The sequence below is a fragment of the Salvelinus alpinus genome, chromosome 13, assembly GCF_045679555.1.
Source record: "Salvelinus alpinus chromosome 13, SLU_Salpinus.1, whole genome shotgun sequence".
Classification (NCBI taxonomy): Eukaryota; Metazoa; Chordata; class Actinopteri; order Salmoniformes; family Salmonidae; genus Salvelinus; species Salvelinus alpinus.
Window position 1 is genome coordinate 52,283,094 of NC_092098.1, and position 16,271 is coordinate 52,299,364.

The 16,271-nt window shown below is 46.7% G+C and overlaps 1 long non-coding RNA gene and 1 pseudogene across 1 annotated transcript in view; both read left to right on the plus strand.

The window, feature by feature from the left end:
- Positions 1-13,548, plus strand: part of LOC139537999 (von Willebrand factor A domain-containing protein 7-like) — a 29,527-nt pseudogene extending 15,979 nt beyond the window's left edge.
- Positions 1-16,271, plus strand: part of LOC139537918 (uncharacterized) — a 42,013-nt gene that overhangs the window by 21,867 nt on the left and 3,875 nt on the right. The gene's annotated exons all lie outside the window — the stretch shown is intronic.

Below are 16,271 nucleotides of genomic sequence, written 5' to 3' on the forward strand. Positions count from 1 at the left end.
ATAAGAATAAGAGATAAAAGTAACAAGTAATTTAAGAGCAGCAGTAAAATAACAATAGCGAGACTATATACAGGGGGGTACCAATACGGAGTCAATGTACGCGGGCACCGGTTAGTTGAGGTAGTATGCACATGTAGGTAGAGTTATTGAAGTGACTTGACTATGCATAGATGATGACAGAGTGTAGCAGTGGTGTAAAGAGTGGGGGGGCACTGCAAATAGTCTGGGTAGCCATTTGACTAGACGTTCAGGAGTCTTATGGCTTGGGGGTAGAAGCTGTTTAGAAGCCTCTTGGACCTAGACTTGGCTCTCCGGTCGGAGGCCGAGCAGTTGCCATACCAGGCAGTGATGCAACCAGCCAGGATGCTCTCGATGGTGCAGCTGTAGAACCTTTTGAGGATCGAAGGACCCATGCCAAATCATTTTAGTCTCCTGAGGGGGAATAGGTTTTGTCGTGCCCTCTTCACGACTGTCTTGGTGTGCTTGGACCATGATAGTTTGGTGATGTGGACACCAAGGAACTTGGTGATGTGGACACCAGCCCCATCGATGAGAATGGGGGCGTACTCGGTCCTCTTTTTCCTGTAGTCCACAATCATCATCTTTGTCTTGATCACGTTGAGGGAGAGGTTGTTGTCCTGGCACCACATGGCCAGGTCTCTGACCTTCTCCCTATAGGCTCTCGTTGTTTTTGGTGATCAAGCATACAACTGTTGTGTCATCTGCAAATTTAATGATGGTGTTGGAGTCGTGCCTGGTCGTGCAGTCATGAGTGAACAGGGAGTACAGGAGGGGACTGAGCACGCACCCCTGAGGGGCCCCTGTGTTGAGGATCAGCGTGGTGGATGTGTTGTTACCTACCCTCACCACCTGGGGGCGGCCCGTCAGGAAGTCCAGGATCCAGTTGCAGAGGGAGGTGTTTAGTCCCAGGGTCCTTAGCTTATTGATGAGCTTTGAGGGCACTATGGTGTTGAGCGCTGAGCTGTAGTCAATGAATAGCATTCTCACATAAGTGTTCCTTTTGTCCAGGTGGGAAAGGGCAGTGTGGAGTACAATAGATTGCATCATCTATGGATCTGTTGGGGTGGTATGCAAATTGGAGTGGTTCTAGGGTTTCTGGGATGATGTTGATGTGAGCCATGACCAGCCTTTCAAAGCACTTCATGCCATCAGACGTGAGTGCTACGGGTCGGTAGTCATTTAGGTAGGTTACTTTAGTGGTCTTGGGCACAGGGACTATGGTGGTCTGCTTAAAACATATTGGTATTACAGACTCGGACAGGGAGAGGTTGAAAATGTCAGTGAAAACACTTGCCAGTTGGTCAGCGCATTTTCGCAGTACACATCCTGGTTATCCGTCTGGCCCTGCGGCCTTGTGAATGTTGACCTGTTTAAAGGTCTTACCCACATCGGCTGCGGAGAGCGTGATCACACAGTCTTCCGGAACAGCTGGTGCTCTCATGAATGTGTCAGTGTTATTTTCCTCGAAGCAAGCATCGAAGTAGTTTAGCTCATCTGGTAGGCTCATGTCACTGGGCAGCTCTCGGCTGTGCTTCTCTTTGTAGTCTGTAATGGTTTGCAAGCCCTGCCACATCCGACGAAAGTCAGAGCAGGTGCAGAGCAGGAGGGCATAGCGGGATTTCTTATAAGCTTACGGGTTAGAGTCCCGCTCCTTGAAAGCGACAGCTCTAGCCTTTAGCTCAGTGCGGATGCTGCCTGTAATCCATTGCTTCTGGTTGGGGTATGTACGTACGGTCACTGTGGGGACGACGTCATCGATGCACTTATTGATGAAGCCAATGACTGATGTGGTGTACTCCTCAATGCCATCGGAGGAATCCCAGAACATATTCCAGTCTGTGCTAGCAAAACAGTCCTGTAGCTTAGCATCTGCTTCATCTGACCACTTTTTTATTGATCTAGTCACTGGTGCTTCCTGCTTTAATTTTTGCTTGTAAGCAGGAATCAGAAGGATAGAACTATGGTCAGATTTGCCAAATGGAGGGCGAGGGGGAGCTTTGTATGCATCTTTGTGTGTGGAGCATAGGTGGTCCAGAGTTCTTTTTCCTCTGGTTGCACATTTAACATGCTGATAGAAATTTGGTAAAACGGATTTAAGTTTCCCTGCATTAAAGTCCCCGGCTACTAGGAGCGTCACCTCTGGGTGAGCATTTTCTTGTTTGCTTATGGCGGAATACAGCTCATTCAATGTTATCTTAGTGCCAGCTATGGTGGTATGTAAAGCAGCTACAAAGAATACAGATGAAAACTCTCTTGGTAGGTAGTGTGGTCTACAACTTATCATGAGATACTCTACCTCAGGCGAGCAATAGCTCGAGACTTCCTTAGATATCGTGCACCAGCTGTTGTTTACAAAAATATATTGACCGCCGCCCCTTGTCTTACCAGACGCCGCTGTTCTCTCCTGCCGACGCATCATATAACCAGCCAGTTAATGTCCCGTTCGTAGTTTAACTTCTTATGGCTGCAGGGCGGTGCCGGTACACTTATGACAACAGCCACTTCAAGTGCAGGGCGCGAAATTCAAAAGATATATTTTTTTAAATATTTAACTTTCACACATTAACAAGTCCAATACAGCTAATGAAAGATACACATCTTGTGAATCCAGCCAACATGTCCGATTTTTTAAATGTTTTACAGGGAAAACACCACGTATATTTATGTTAGCTCACCTCCAAATAGAAAAAAGCACAGACATTTTTCACAGCACAGGTAGCATGCACAAAACCAACCAAACTAACCTAGAACCAACCAAACTAACCAAGAAACAACTTCATCAGATGACAGTCTTATAACATGTTATACAATAAATCTATGTTTTGCTCAAAAAAATTGCATATTTCAGGTATAAATCAGTTTTACATTGCAGCTACCATCACAGCTACCGTCACAAAAAGCACCGAAGCAGCCAGAGTAATTACAGACACCAACGTGAAATACCTAAATACTCATCATAAAACATTTCTGAAAAATACATGGTGTATAGATACACTAGTTCTTAATGCAATCGCTGTGTTAGAATTCTAAAAATAACTTCATTACGACATAAGGCTTACGTTATGGCGAGAGAGTGCCCAAAACCTGGGCGCAAAACTAATAGTACACAAGTTCGACAGATATATGAAATAGCATCATAAAATGGGTCCTACTTTTGATGATCTTCCATCAGAATGTTGTACAAGGGGTCCTTTGTCGTGAACAATCGTTGTTTGGTTTTAGAACGTCCTCTTCTCCAGTCAATTAGCACGGAATGCTAGCAAAGTAGCGCGAAGCTCTCCTTCCTGAACAAAGGCACACAACGCAACACGCCTAACGTCCCGAATAAATTTCAATAATCTAATAAAACTATATTGAAAAAACATACTTTACGATGATATTGTCACATTTATCAAATAAAATCAAAGCCGGAGATATTAGTGGTCTATAACGACAGCTTTCCAGAAGGCAATCCCAGGCTCCTTCTCGCGCTTTCCAGAAAACAGGAAATGGGTGACACGTCTGAAAACGATGATCTGAAAACGATCAAGTATTACATTCCTGCTCATTCCTCTAACATCCTGACCGATGTACCATAGCGGTATTAACAGGCCTGAACGGAACTTTACAGTCCACCCGTGGCTAGTTATTTTCTTCATGGCCCTTCGAGCCAGATAAGACAGCGTGCCACCTCCGGGCCTTCCCTCTCCAGTGACCATCGTGCCACCTCCGGGCCTTCCCTCTCCAGTGACCATCGTGCCACCTCCGGGCCTTCCCTCTCCAGTGACCATCGTGCCACCTCCGGGCCTTCCCTCTCCAGTGACCATCGTGCCACCTCCGGGCCTTCCCTCTCCAGTGACCATCGTGCCACCTCCGGGCCTTCCCTCTCCAGTGATCATCGTGCCACCTCCGGGCCTTCCCTCTCCAGTGGTCAGCATGCCACACCCGGGCCTTTCCTCTCCAGTGACCATCGTGCCACCTCCGGGCCTTCCCTCTCCAGTGACCATCGTGCCACCTCCGGGCCTTCCCTCTCCAGTGGTCAGCGTGCCACCTCCGGGCCTTCCCTCTCCAGTGACCATCGTGCCACCTCCGGGCCTTCCCTCTCCAGTGACCATTGTGCCACCTCCAGGCCTTCCCTCTCCAGTGGTCAGCATGCCACACCCGGGCCTTCCCTCTCCAGTGACCATCGTGCCACCTCCGGGCCTTCCCTCTCCAGTGGTCAGCATGCCACACCCGGGCCTTTCCTCTCCAGTGACCATCGTGCCATGCCCTTCGGGTTCCTCTCCTGTGGCAAGTGTGCAACCTCCAAGCCACCCCCTGGTGGCCAGCATTCCGCCTTCCTCCTTCTGGGTCCGTTGGCACATGCCGGCCTCCTCCGGAACCTCCACCCTTCGTGGGATAGCCAGGGCCCATCGACCAACAAGTCCTGACCCTAACTTACAGTCCATCCTAGCACTAGTCCTTTTCTTCAAGCACATTTATCTGCCTCGGCCCCTGCTGCACATGTGCAACAACTTTTGCACTGCACAACACATAATGAGATTCCTTCTCTTTCTCTCTCTCCATCTCTCGCTCTATTTCTCGCCCTCCCTCTTTCTCTCACTCTCTCAGGATGATGGGGATCTCTAAGAATGGATCTAGAGCTTTATGTTTTGTGATCGACACCACCGGCAGCATGTCGAACGACATCGCAGCAGTAAGGGAGACGACATCGTTCATCATAGACACCAAGAGAGGAAAGCCAGACGAGCCCTCAGTCTACATCTTGGTCCCCTTCAACGACCCAGGTGAGAGATCATGTAGGGTACATGGTATCATGTACCCTATGGGCCCTGATCCAAAGTAGTGCACTATTTAGAGAACAGGGTGAGATTTGCAGTGCAGCCATGATGGAACCTGTCTGACAGAATCGGGCACTCGAATAATAAAAAAAAAAAAGTGTATGTTTACATTATTTATTTGATTGATTTCCCACCATTTTATAAATCAGAAAGCGCGAACCACTGCTTTTAACCAGGGCAAGGTGACCGGAAACATGACCGAATACAAACAGTGTAGCTATTCCCTCCGCAAGGCAATCAAACAAGCTAAGTCCCAGTATAGAGACAAAGTAGAGTCGCAATTCAACAGCTCAGACACAGGGTCTACAGTCAATCACGGATTACAAAAAGAAAACCAGCCCCGTCGCGGACCAGGATGTCTTGCTCCCAGACAGACTAAATAACTTTTTTGCTCGCTTTGAGGACAATACAGTGCCACTGACACGGCCCGCTACCAAAACCTGTGGGCTCTCCTTCACTGCAGCCGAGGTGAGTAAAACATTTAAACGTGTTAACCCTCGCAAGGCTGCAGGCCCAGACGACATTCCCAGCCGCGTCCTCAGAGCATGCGCAGACCAGCTGGCTGGTGTGTTTAAGGACATATTCAATCAATCCTTATCCCAGTCTGCTGTTCCCACATGCTTCAAGAGGGCCACCATTGTTCCTGTTCCCAAGAAAGCTAAGGTAACTGACCTAAACGACTACCGCCCCGTAGCACTCACTTCCGTCATCATGAAGTGCTTTGAGAGACTAGTCAAGGACCATATCACCTCCACCCTACCTGACACCCTAGACCCACTCCAATTTGCTTACCGACACAATAGGTCCACAGACGACGCAATCGCAACCACACTGCACACTGCCCTAACCCATCTGGACAAGAGGAATACCTATGTGAGAATGCTGTTCATCGACTACAGCTCAGCATTTAACACCATAGTACCCTCCAAACTCGTCATCAAGCTCGAGACCCTGGGTCTCGACCCCGCCCTGTGCAACTGGGTCCTGGACTTCCTGACGGGCCGCCCCCAGGTGGTGAGGGTAGGTAACAACATCTCCACCCCGCTGATCCTCAACACTGGGGCCCCACAAGGGTGCGTTCGGAGCCCTCTCCTGTACTCCCTGTTCACCCACGACTGCGTGGCCATGCACGCCTCCAACTCAATCATCAAGTTTGCGGACGACACTACAGTGGTAGGCTTGATTACCAACAACGACGAGACGGCCTACAGGGAGGAGGTGAGGGCCCTCGGAGTGTGGTGTCAGGAAAATAACCTCACACTCAACGTCAACAAAACAAAGGAAATGATTGTGGACTTCAGGAAACAGCAGAGGGAGCACCCCCCTATCCACATCGACGGGACAGTAGTGGAGAAGGTGGAAAGTTTTAAGTTCCTCGGTGTACACATCACGGACAAACTGAATTGGTCCACCCACACAGACAGCGTGGTGAAGAAGGCGCAGCAGCGCCTCTTCAACCTCAGGAGGCTGAAGAAATTCGGCTTGTCACCAAAAGCACTCACAAACTTCTACAGATGCACAATCGAGAGCATCCTGTCGGGCTGTATCACCGCCTGGTACGGCAACTGCTCCGCCCACAACCGTAAGGCTCTCCAGAGGGTAGTGAGGTCTGCACAACGCATCACCGGGGGCAAACTACCTGCCCTCCAGGACACCTACACCACCCGATGTCACAGAAAGGCCATAAAGATCATCAAGGACAACAACCACCCGAGCCACTGCCTGTTCACCCCGCTATCATCCAGAAGGCGAGGTGAGTACAGGTGCATCAAAGCAGGGACCAAGAGACTGAAAAACAGCTTCTATCTCAAGGCCATCAGACTGTTAAACAGCCACCACTAACATTTAGTGGCCGCTGCCAACATACTGACTCAACTCCAGCCACTTTAATAATGGGAATTGATGGAAATTATGTAAAAATCTATCACTAGCCACTTTAAACAATGCCACTTAATATAATGTTTACATACCCTACATTACTCATCTCATATGTATATGTATATACTGTACTGTATATCATCCACTGCATCTTGCCATCTTTATGTAATACATGTATCATTAGCCACTTTAAACTATGCCACTTTATGTTTACATACCCTACAGTACTCATCTCATATGTATATACCGTACTCTATACCATCTACTGCATCTGCCATGCCGTTCTGTACCACCACTCATTCATATATCTTTATGTACATATTCTTTATCCCTTTACACTTGTGTGTGTGTAAGGTAGTAGTTGTGGAATTGTTAGGTTAGATTACTTGTTGGTTATTACTGCATTGTCGGAACTAGAAGCACAAGCATTTCGCTACACTCGCATTAACATCTGCTAACCATGTGTATGTGACTAATAAAATTTGATTTGATTTGATTTGATACACAAAAACTATCTAGGTCCAATAGGGGAGAGGCGTTGTGCCGTGAGGTGTTGCTTTATCTGTTTATTGAAACCAGGTTCGCTGTTTATTTGAGCAATATGAGATGGAAGGAAGTTCCATGCAATAAGGGCTCTATATAATACTGTACGCTTTCTTGAATTTGTTCTGGACTTGGGGACTCTGAAAAGACCCCTGGTGGCATGTCTGACAAACCTGTCGTGTTGGACAGGCATGTACAACCAAAATAAGACTGTATATAACTGTTATGAATTTGTATTGTGAATTTGCTTTCCAGCTGCCAGTTCAACACAGAATGCTTTCCCATTACATTCTAGTGGTGTGCTAGTGTGACTGTGTCCCCTGTACTTTCTACAGCTGGCTTTAACTGGTGCACCCCCCTCTTCAGAGATCTTCCTTTTCACTGATGCCCCCGCAAAAGACTTGAATCTAATGGGCACGGTGATCGCTCTAATAGAACGCACTAAGTCAGTGGTGAGTAGCTGGGCCTTGTTATACTCCATGTAACAAGCAACATTAACCGGTAATATTTAAATTTTCCTCTGTCTTTTTCATCGCCTTCTGGATTTATTGACCTTCACAATTGTAGAGAGAAGCACATCAAATTCCTTGAATTTTCACTATATATCCTCCCTCTCTCTCTTTTTTCTTTCTCTCTTTCTCACACAGGTGTCCTTCTTCCTAACTGGCTCTTTGGGGCTCCGTCGTAGGAGGGGTAGTGACCAGGACCAAGGACAGGTCCAGCACAGTCGGATGGCAGAGTCAGACTCCCAGCTCTACAGGGAGCTGGCCCAGTCCTCAGGTGGCCTGGCCATACAGGTCACCAAGACAGCACTGCCCAAGGCCACCAGCATCATTGTGGAATCCTCCAGCTCTTCATTGGTAGCCTTGACACCATTAGGTGTCATTAGGGTAACGCTAGGTCCACAGTGTGAAGGTTGGGACAAGAGAGTTCTAATATACCATAACTCTTTACATAAATGTGGAAGAAGTCTAAACAAAGGGATCAGCGCTGGTCCAATGATTATATTTATTTTCCAAAGCTTGCACTCGTTTATTAAGACGTTGTCCCAACCTTGTTGGACCTAGCCTAGCCCCAATGGCCATGCTCCAAGATGAGGCTTCTGTAGTGCAACAACATGTCACCCTGGGAGAGTTGCTTCTGAAAGATGCATCTGCCATTTTTCTCCCACCAACCCTCTCTCTCTCTTACTCTCTCTCTCTCTCTCGCTACTCCTCTCCTTCTGTCTTTCAGGTGACCATTCTACAGGCTGTGCGGAGTCCAGGAAGGGCTGATAATTTCTCCTTCACAGTAGATGAGTCTGTGAGAAACCTGACTGCTTATGTCACAGGAAGCTCCCTCTCCTTCACTCTCACCAGCCCCTCAGGTATTCCACAGATATTCCACAGATTTTTCATTTATCCTTTTTATTTAACCAGGGGAGTCTCATTGACATTAAAATCTCTCGTCACAAAGTCAGGTGTCTGTTGAAAGAGAAGTCTTCTGATCTCAATAGGACTTCCTGGATATTGTATATAAACCAGGTATCTCCAACCATCCAATTTTAGGTTTTAACTCCAACCCTGTTCCTGGAGAGCTACCCTCCTGTAGGTTTTCACTCCAACCCTGTTCTTAAAGAACTACCCTCCTGTAGGTTTTTACTCCAACCCTGTTCCTGGAGAAATACCCTCCAGTAGGTTTTAACTCCAACCCTGATCCTGGAGAGCTACCCTCCTGTAGGTTTTTACTCCAACCCTGTTCCTGGAGAGCTATACCCTCCTGTAGGTTTTTACTCCAACCCTGTTCCTGGAGAGCTACCCTCCAGTAGGTTTTAACTCCAACCCTGTTCCTGGAGAGCTACCCTCCAGTAGGTTTTAACTCCAACCCTGTTCCTGGAGAGTTACCCTCCAGTAGGTTTTAACTCCAACCCTGTTCCTGGAGAGCTATACCCTCCAGTAGGTTTTAACTCCAACCCTTTTCCTGGAGAGCTACCCTCCAGTAGGTTTTAACTCCAACCCTGTTCCTGGAGAGGTACCCTCCAGTAGGTTTTAACTCCAACCCTGTTCCTGGAGAGTTACCCTCCAGTAGGTTTTAACTCCAACCCTGTTCCTGGAGAGTTACCCTCCAGTAGGTTTTAACTCCAACCCTGTTCCTGGAGAGGTACCCTCCAGTAGGTTTTTACTCTAACCCTGTTCCTGGAGAGCTACCCTCCTGTAGGTTTTAACTCCAACCCTGTTCCTGGAGAGTTACCCTCCAGTAGGTTTTAACTCCAACCCTGTTCCTGGAGAGGTACCCTCCAGTAGGTTTTAACTCCAACCCTGTTCCTGGAGAGTTACCCTCCAGTAGGTTTTAACTCCAACCCTGTTCCTGGAGAGTTACCCCCCAGTATTTTACTTCAACCCCAGATGTAACAATCCAGATTCAGCCTATCAACCAGCTACTCAGGTGTGCTATCTCAGGGTTTCCCAAACTCGGTCCCGGGGCCCCCCGTGTGCACGTTTTGGTTTTTGCCCTAGCACGACACAGCTGATTCAAATAACCAACTCATCATCAAGCTTTGATTATTTGAATCAGCTCTGTAGTGCTCGGGCAAATATCACAACGTGCGTTCAGGGGGGGCCCTATGACTGAGTTTGGGAAACCCTGCAGTAGATTATGGTTGGAGCGAAAACCTACAGGGAGGTAGTTCTCCAAGAACAGGGTTGGAGAGCCCTGATATAAAGGTTACATTTAAAAAATCACAAACATGCTCTCTATTCAAATCATTAGAGATGTATTTCTGTTGTAGCTTGGGGCAAATTCCCATGTTTGTTGCTATGGTTATGGTGATGTCATCCCACAGGTGTGTCCCAGAGTAGTGCAGATGTAAATGGGTCTCTGGCAACGATTCAAACCGTGGGGAACTTCCTCACACTGGGGCTGGACAGCCAAGTGGGATTATGGGAAATCAGTGTGTCGTCAACTGTGGCCTACTCACTGAAGGTCGTAGGTGAGTGCGACGATGTTGGCTTTTCTGGAGGGCATATTACATAGAAATTATGCAAGTTAGCAACCATTTGTAATAGTGTGATGAACAGTGTATTCACATGGTATTTAGGTTGGCAGGTTAAGTGTGTGGGTAACACATTGTTACAGAGTACCTACAACTCTAGTGGGATGATTCTTTAATGACAACTTTTGAGCGTATGCTTTTATTCCATGTTCAGAGGTCAAAGAGCTCTTTGACTTTCTCTTTCCAGGTCAGAGCGCCATCGACTTCCTGTTTGACTTTGTGGAGGTGTCTCAGGGACCTCATCCAGCCTTCGCTGTTTTAGAGTCCCGTCCTCAAGCTGGTGAGACAGGATTTAAACATTTTGTTAACAGTTGGAGCACAGTGACGCAGGGTGGATATTTACAGAGGCACCAAAATGCTGTCTATGTTTGTCTGTTTCTCCATCGTGGTTCCTAACATTGATGCTGATTTAACATTCGTAACTTTTTGGTTCTTTACTTACGAGTTTCTAGCTCAGCATTTAAGTATAATGTGATTTGCTACTTATACATTAGCTACCTACTAACCTCCACATTTCTCCGCCCCAGGCGGTAACGCCACCCTGCTGGTGTCAGTGACGGGGAGTAACTCTGTGAGGCTGACGGAGGTGGCCCTGGTCGAGGCCTCGGGGTCAGGGGAGGTCAATGGAACCTTGGAATCAGTCGGGGGCGGGGACTTCCTGGTTACCATGGACAGAATCCCGGCAGGGGAATTTGTTGTGCGTCTGAGAGGAGAGAACAGCGCCACCACCAGGGCATTACCAGACAGCTTCCAGAGACAGTCCTCCATCCGCCTCAGAGCCTCCACTGTCATGGTGACGGTGAGTGCCAAGGTCAAAGGTCAAGAATCAGAGTTTTTGAAGTTGCCCCGTGACACTGGGTCTGGTAATTTTATAATTTTACCCTGTGATGGTTAGTGTTGGGGAGGTATCCTGGGGAAACTTGTAGCCTACCAATCCTGGGTAGTGAGTACCCAGAGCTCCATATACAGATAAATGAATGACTACAGTAGGCAGAACGTTCTGCTGTGTTCTGTCTGGTTTCAGGCTGAGGCAGAACGTTCTGTTGGGTTCTGTCTGGTTTCAGGTTAAGGCAGAACGTTCTGTTGGGTTCTGTCTGGTTTCAGGCTGAGGAAGAACGTTCTGTTGGGTTCTGTCTGGTTTCAGGCTGAGGAAGAACGTTCTGTTGGGTTCTGTCTGGTTTCAGGCTGAGGAAGAACTTTCTGTTGTGTTCTGTCTGGTTTCAGGCTGAGGCAGAACGTTCTGTTGGGTTCTGTCTGGTTTCAGGTTAAGGCAGATCTTTCTGTGGGTAGCAGGTAGCCTAGTGGTAAGAGTGTTGGACCAATAACCGAAAGGTTGCTTGATCGAATCCCTGAGCTGACAAGGTAAAAATCTGTTTTTCTGCCCCTGAGCAAGGCATGGATGTCGATTATGGCAGCCCTCCTCTCTGATTCAGAGGGGTTGGGTTAAATGTGGAAGACACATTTCAGTTGAATGCATTCAGTTGTACAACTGACGAGGTTGCCCCCTTTTCCCTGTCTGGTTTCAGGCTAAGGTAGAAAGTGACCTGGAGCCTGGAACACCCTTTTCACTCCTGTTCACTGTGACAACCAACGGGACAGGCGGATCCTTCACCATCTGAGCCACAAATGACCGTGGGTTCACCTCCACTTCCCCTACAAACCTGATGCTAGTGACCGGGGTCAGTGCCAACGGTACAGTGACTCTCACGGCGCCCGCCAACACCGCGTCGGGCACGGACGTCACCCTGACCATCGAGGCTGAGTCTCCCGGGGCCACCGACACCAACTACGCCGTCCTGCGCCTCTCCGTTGTTTCACCGGTAACTCTGAGTAACGCAGGGTGTTTAGTTTGTGTGTTGGCCTGCTTTTTTCTCTGTTCTGGGTGTAGTGGTAGAATTACAGTAGCCTGGTCCCAGATCTGTTTGTGTTTTTTCTCTGTTCTGGGTGTAGTGGTAGAATTACAGTAGCCTGGTCCCAGATCTGTTTGTGCCAACATTCCACTCCTTGTCATGACAAGGAGTATCAAGGAGTGGAATGACAGCACAAACAGACTGGTACCCAGGCTAGAATTACATAAAGGGTTAAAAGGAGAACTTGTGTGTTTCCTCCAGGGTTAGTGTTGTAATTGTTTGTAATGTCTTTTAGATGTGTCGGACGCTAGGAAGACTAGCTGACGTCATGGCGTCAGCTAATTGGCATCCTTATAAAAATGTAAATTCTTTCCCCTCCCCTGCAGGTAACAGATTTCAGCCGTCCGGTGTGCGATGTGGTCAGCGTAACAGCTAATTGTTCTGACGACTGCAGCCTGTCCATGTGGGAGCTCTCTGCCAACCTGACGGACGGCAATGGGACGGGCATCGAGCGCGTCACTCTGCGCCAGGGCAACGGAACCCTCAACACCACCACGGTGGAGGGCGCTGGGAATTGGACCGTGACTCTGGCAGCCTACAGCGCCTCCTGCTGTTCCCCAGAGGTAGAGCTGGTGGCGGTGGACGGCGCGGGGAATGTGGGAACCTGTTTCAGGTCCATCAGAGTGACAGTGGATACCACTGTCCAGCCACCAGTCACCAATGCTATCACTGAGAACAGCATCACCGTGACTACTACACCTATAGCTGCCACCACCACCGCGAGCCGGGGCCATCCTCTATCCCTCTCCTTGTATCTCTGTTCCATCATGCTGGTCTCTGTCACACTCGCTTTGAGCCGCTAGGTAGCTAGTGTCACGGTGTGACTTCTGGTCTTGAAAGATGTTTAATCATATTCAATAGATTCTCTGTTATAATGCTGTCTGGTAACTTTCCATTATTATGTAAATTCTGATAATATATGCCATTTAGCAGATGTGTTTAACCAAAGTGACTGACAGTAATGCGTGCATACATTTTATGTAAAGGTGGTCCTGGGATTTGAACCCACTATCCTGGCGTTGCAAGCACCATGCTCTACCAACTGAGCTACAGAGGTCTAAGGCCTGTGTCTTTTCGATGGACGTCATGTCATCTGTGCTGAGTGTACCAAAACAAAGTGCCAGGCAGTCTCTAAAAGGCATCCTACAGGGACGGGGGCTGGGATGAAAAAACTAATAAATATATATATATATAGGACAAAACACACATCACGACAAGACAGACAACACTACATAAGAGAGACCTAAAGACAACAACATAGCAAGGCAGCAACACATGACAACACAACATGGTAGCAGCACAACATGGTAGCAGCACAACATGGTAGCAGCACAACATGGCAGCAGCACAACATGGCAGCAGCACAACATGGTAGCAGCACAACATGGTAGCAGCACATGGTAGCAGCACAACATGGCAGCAGCACAGCATGGTAGCAACACAACATGGTAGCAACACAACATGGTAGCAGCACAACATGGTAGCAGCACATGGTAGCAGCACAACATGGCAGCAGCACAACATGGTAGCAGCACAACATGGGAGAAACACAACATGGTAGCAGCACAACATGGTAGCAGCACAACATGGCAGCAGCACAAAGGGCAAGACGGTAGAGACAACAATACATCAGGCAAAGCAGCCTGTAAGAGTATCCATGATTGAGTCTTTGAATGAAGAGATTGAGATAAAACTGTCCAGTTTGAGTGTTTGTTGCAGCTCGTTCTAGCTGCAGCGAAATGCATATGGTATTGATAAGTAATCATAAACAATCATAATGTATGTTGATATCACTGTCATTTCTTATTGGTCTATAGCCATAAAGGCTGGCATTATTAGGTATCAATAAGACACTCTACTTCCTAATGTTCTCTGCTTAGTTACTCATGAATCAATATGTAAATATTGATTCTCTTTTGTAACGTCAGTCCTCGATAATGTGAGACATATTCCTCCAAAGGCCAATAAAATAAACTGAAGAAGTAAACAAATCGTTTTAATTGGACCATAAACTTCATAGACTTTCTAATTTGTGTGAACTATCCCGGACAGATAGTTTGTGACGGAGTGGCAGTGTCCGTTGTGCCACTGACTGACCGAGTAGCACATGGATTTTGTCGGCCTGTTACCCTCAACCAGGATAGTTTAGGAAATGGCTACCAAATTGTGACCGCAGGCTTGTAGGAAAGTGTTAGGTTTTATGTTTATGCACTATAGCCTGCTAGCATATTGTTTGAAGATGAATATTGTTTTGTTACACACACACACAAACAATGCAGATGTGTGTGTGTGTAGGTGTGTAATGACTGACCAACACAGGCCATAAAAGCTGTGGTCAAGCTGGAGAGGGGAGGGGTGCATCTCTCTAAGCCAACCAGGGAGGTTAGGGCGCCTGATCAGTACCATATTAGGAATTGTTTGAGTAAAGAATCAAGGGGGAGACACAAGACGGAGCTAATCTACCCAGCAACCAGATGTGGACAAAGGAAAGCACTAAGGGACTTGGACAAGTCCGGGTGCCACCAAAGGCGGAGCAAGAGTTTAAACCGCGCTCAGCCTCTACTATGATAGGCCAACTGGACGAGTTGGAACTAAAGCTGTCATAGTATAAGAACTGCTATTTGAGTACATTCCACAGTTCCCTGCTTTACCCTGCGTGGTGATACAGTGAACCCGTATATACGAAAATTGCATTTACCATTTATCGATTGAGTTTAATTAAAATACTTAAAATATATTCGGTGACTCTGAATCACATTTTGTCCTGATGCCAGATTTGAACTGACGCAAATCTCTTTCAAAAGCCAATTGTGTTGGTCCATATGGGGCTATCCGTTTGAAAAAGGGGGTGAGGGGGGGAAGTATTTAGGCATTTCTGACGGTTTATAGTAGAATATAGTTCACAATCACCGCAGGTGGTCTACATTTTAATGTGAGCCCACTATCCCACTCTCCCACTTCAGGTGCTTGTGTAGAACACCCTGGCCCGTGACCACCTGACCTTCTCTCTCCGCTGAGGAGCGTCGTAGTTGTACCTTACTCCCAGTCCGCCAAGTCCGCACCGACTGTACAAAACTGGACCACAGAGAACCAGATAAAACATTCCAATAAGCAGGGAGCGTTACCGAGAACAGAAAACTACCAAGTGAAGGGGGAGAGGAGAATTCGGAGGGCAAACGACAGTGGCGATCCCCATCAAATACCGAGCTGATTGGGTGAGTTGCCTCAATGAATTGCCATAAAGCAGCCGTGTTTTAATATCGATAATAATGCAGTTGAATTGACAGCTTTTACCGCATTGCCAGTGTGTGCATAGTAATGCTGGGAAAGTCATAAATTGTGACTTCTATTACTATGATAGTATCTCTTCTATTACTATGATAGTACCTCTTCTATTACTATGATAGTACCTATTCTATTACTATGATAGTACCTATTCTATTACTATGATAGTACATATTCTATTACTATGGTAGTACATATTCTATTACTATGGTAGTACCTCTTCTATTACTATGATAGTACCTCTTCTATTACTATGATAATACCTCTTCTACTACTATGATAGTACCTATTCTATTACTATGATAGTACCTCTTCTATTACTATGATAGTACCTCTTCTATTACCATGATGGTACATCTTCTATTACTATGATAGTACCTCTTCTATTACTACGATAGTACCAATTCTATTACTATGATAGTACCTCTTCTATTACTATGATAGTACCTCTTCTATTACTATGATAGTACCTATTCTATTACTCTGATAGTAGCTATTCTATTACTATGATCGTACCTATTTTATTACTATGATAGTAGCTATTCTATTACTATGATAGTAGCTATTCTATTACTATGATAGCACCTATTATATTACTATGATAGTACCCCTTCTATTACTATGATAGTACCTCTTCTATTACTATGATAGTACCTATTCCATTACTATGATAGTACCTCTTCTATTACTATGATAGTACCTCTTCTATTACTATGATAGTACCTCTTCTATTACTATGATAGTACCTATTTTATTACTATGATAGTACATCTTCTATTACTA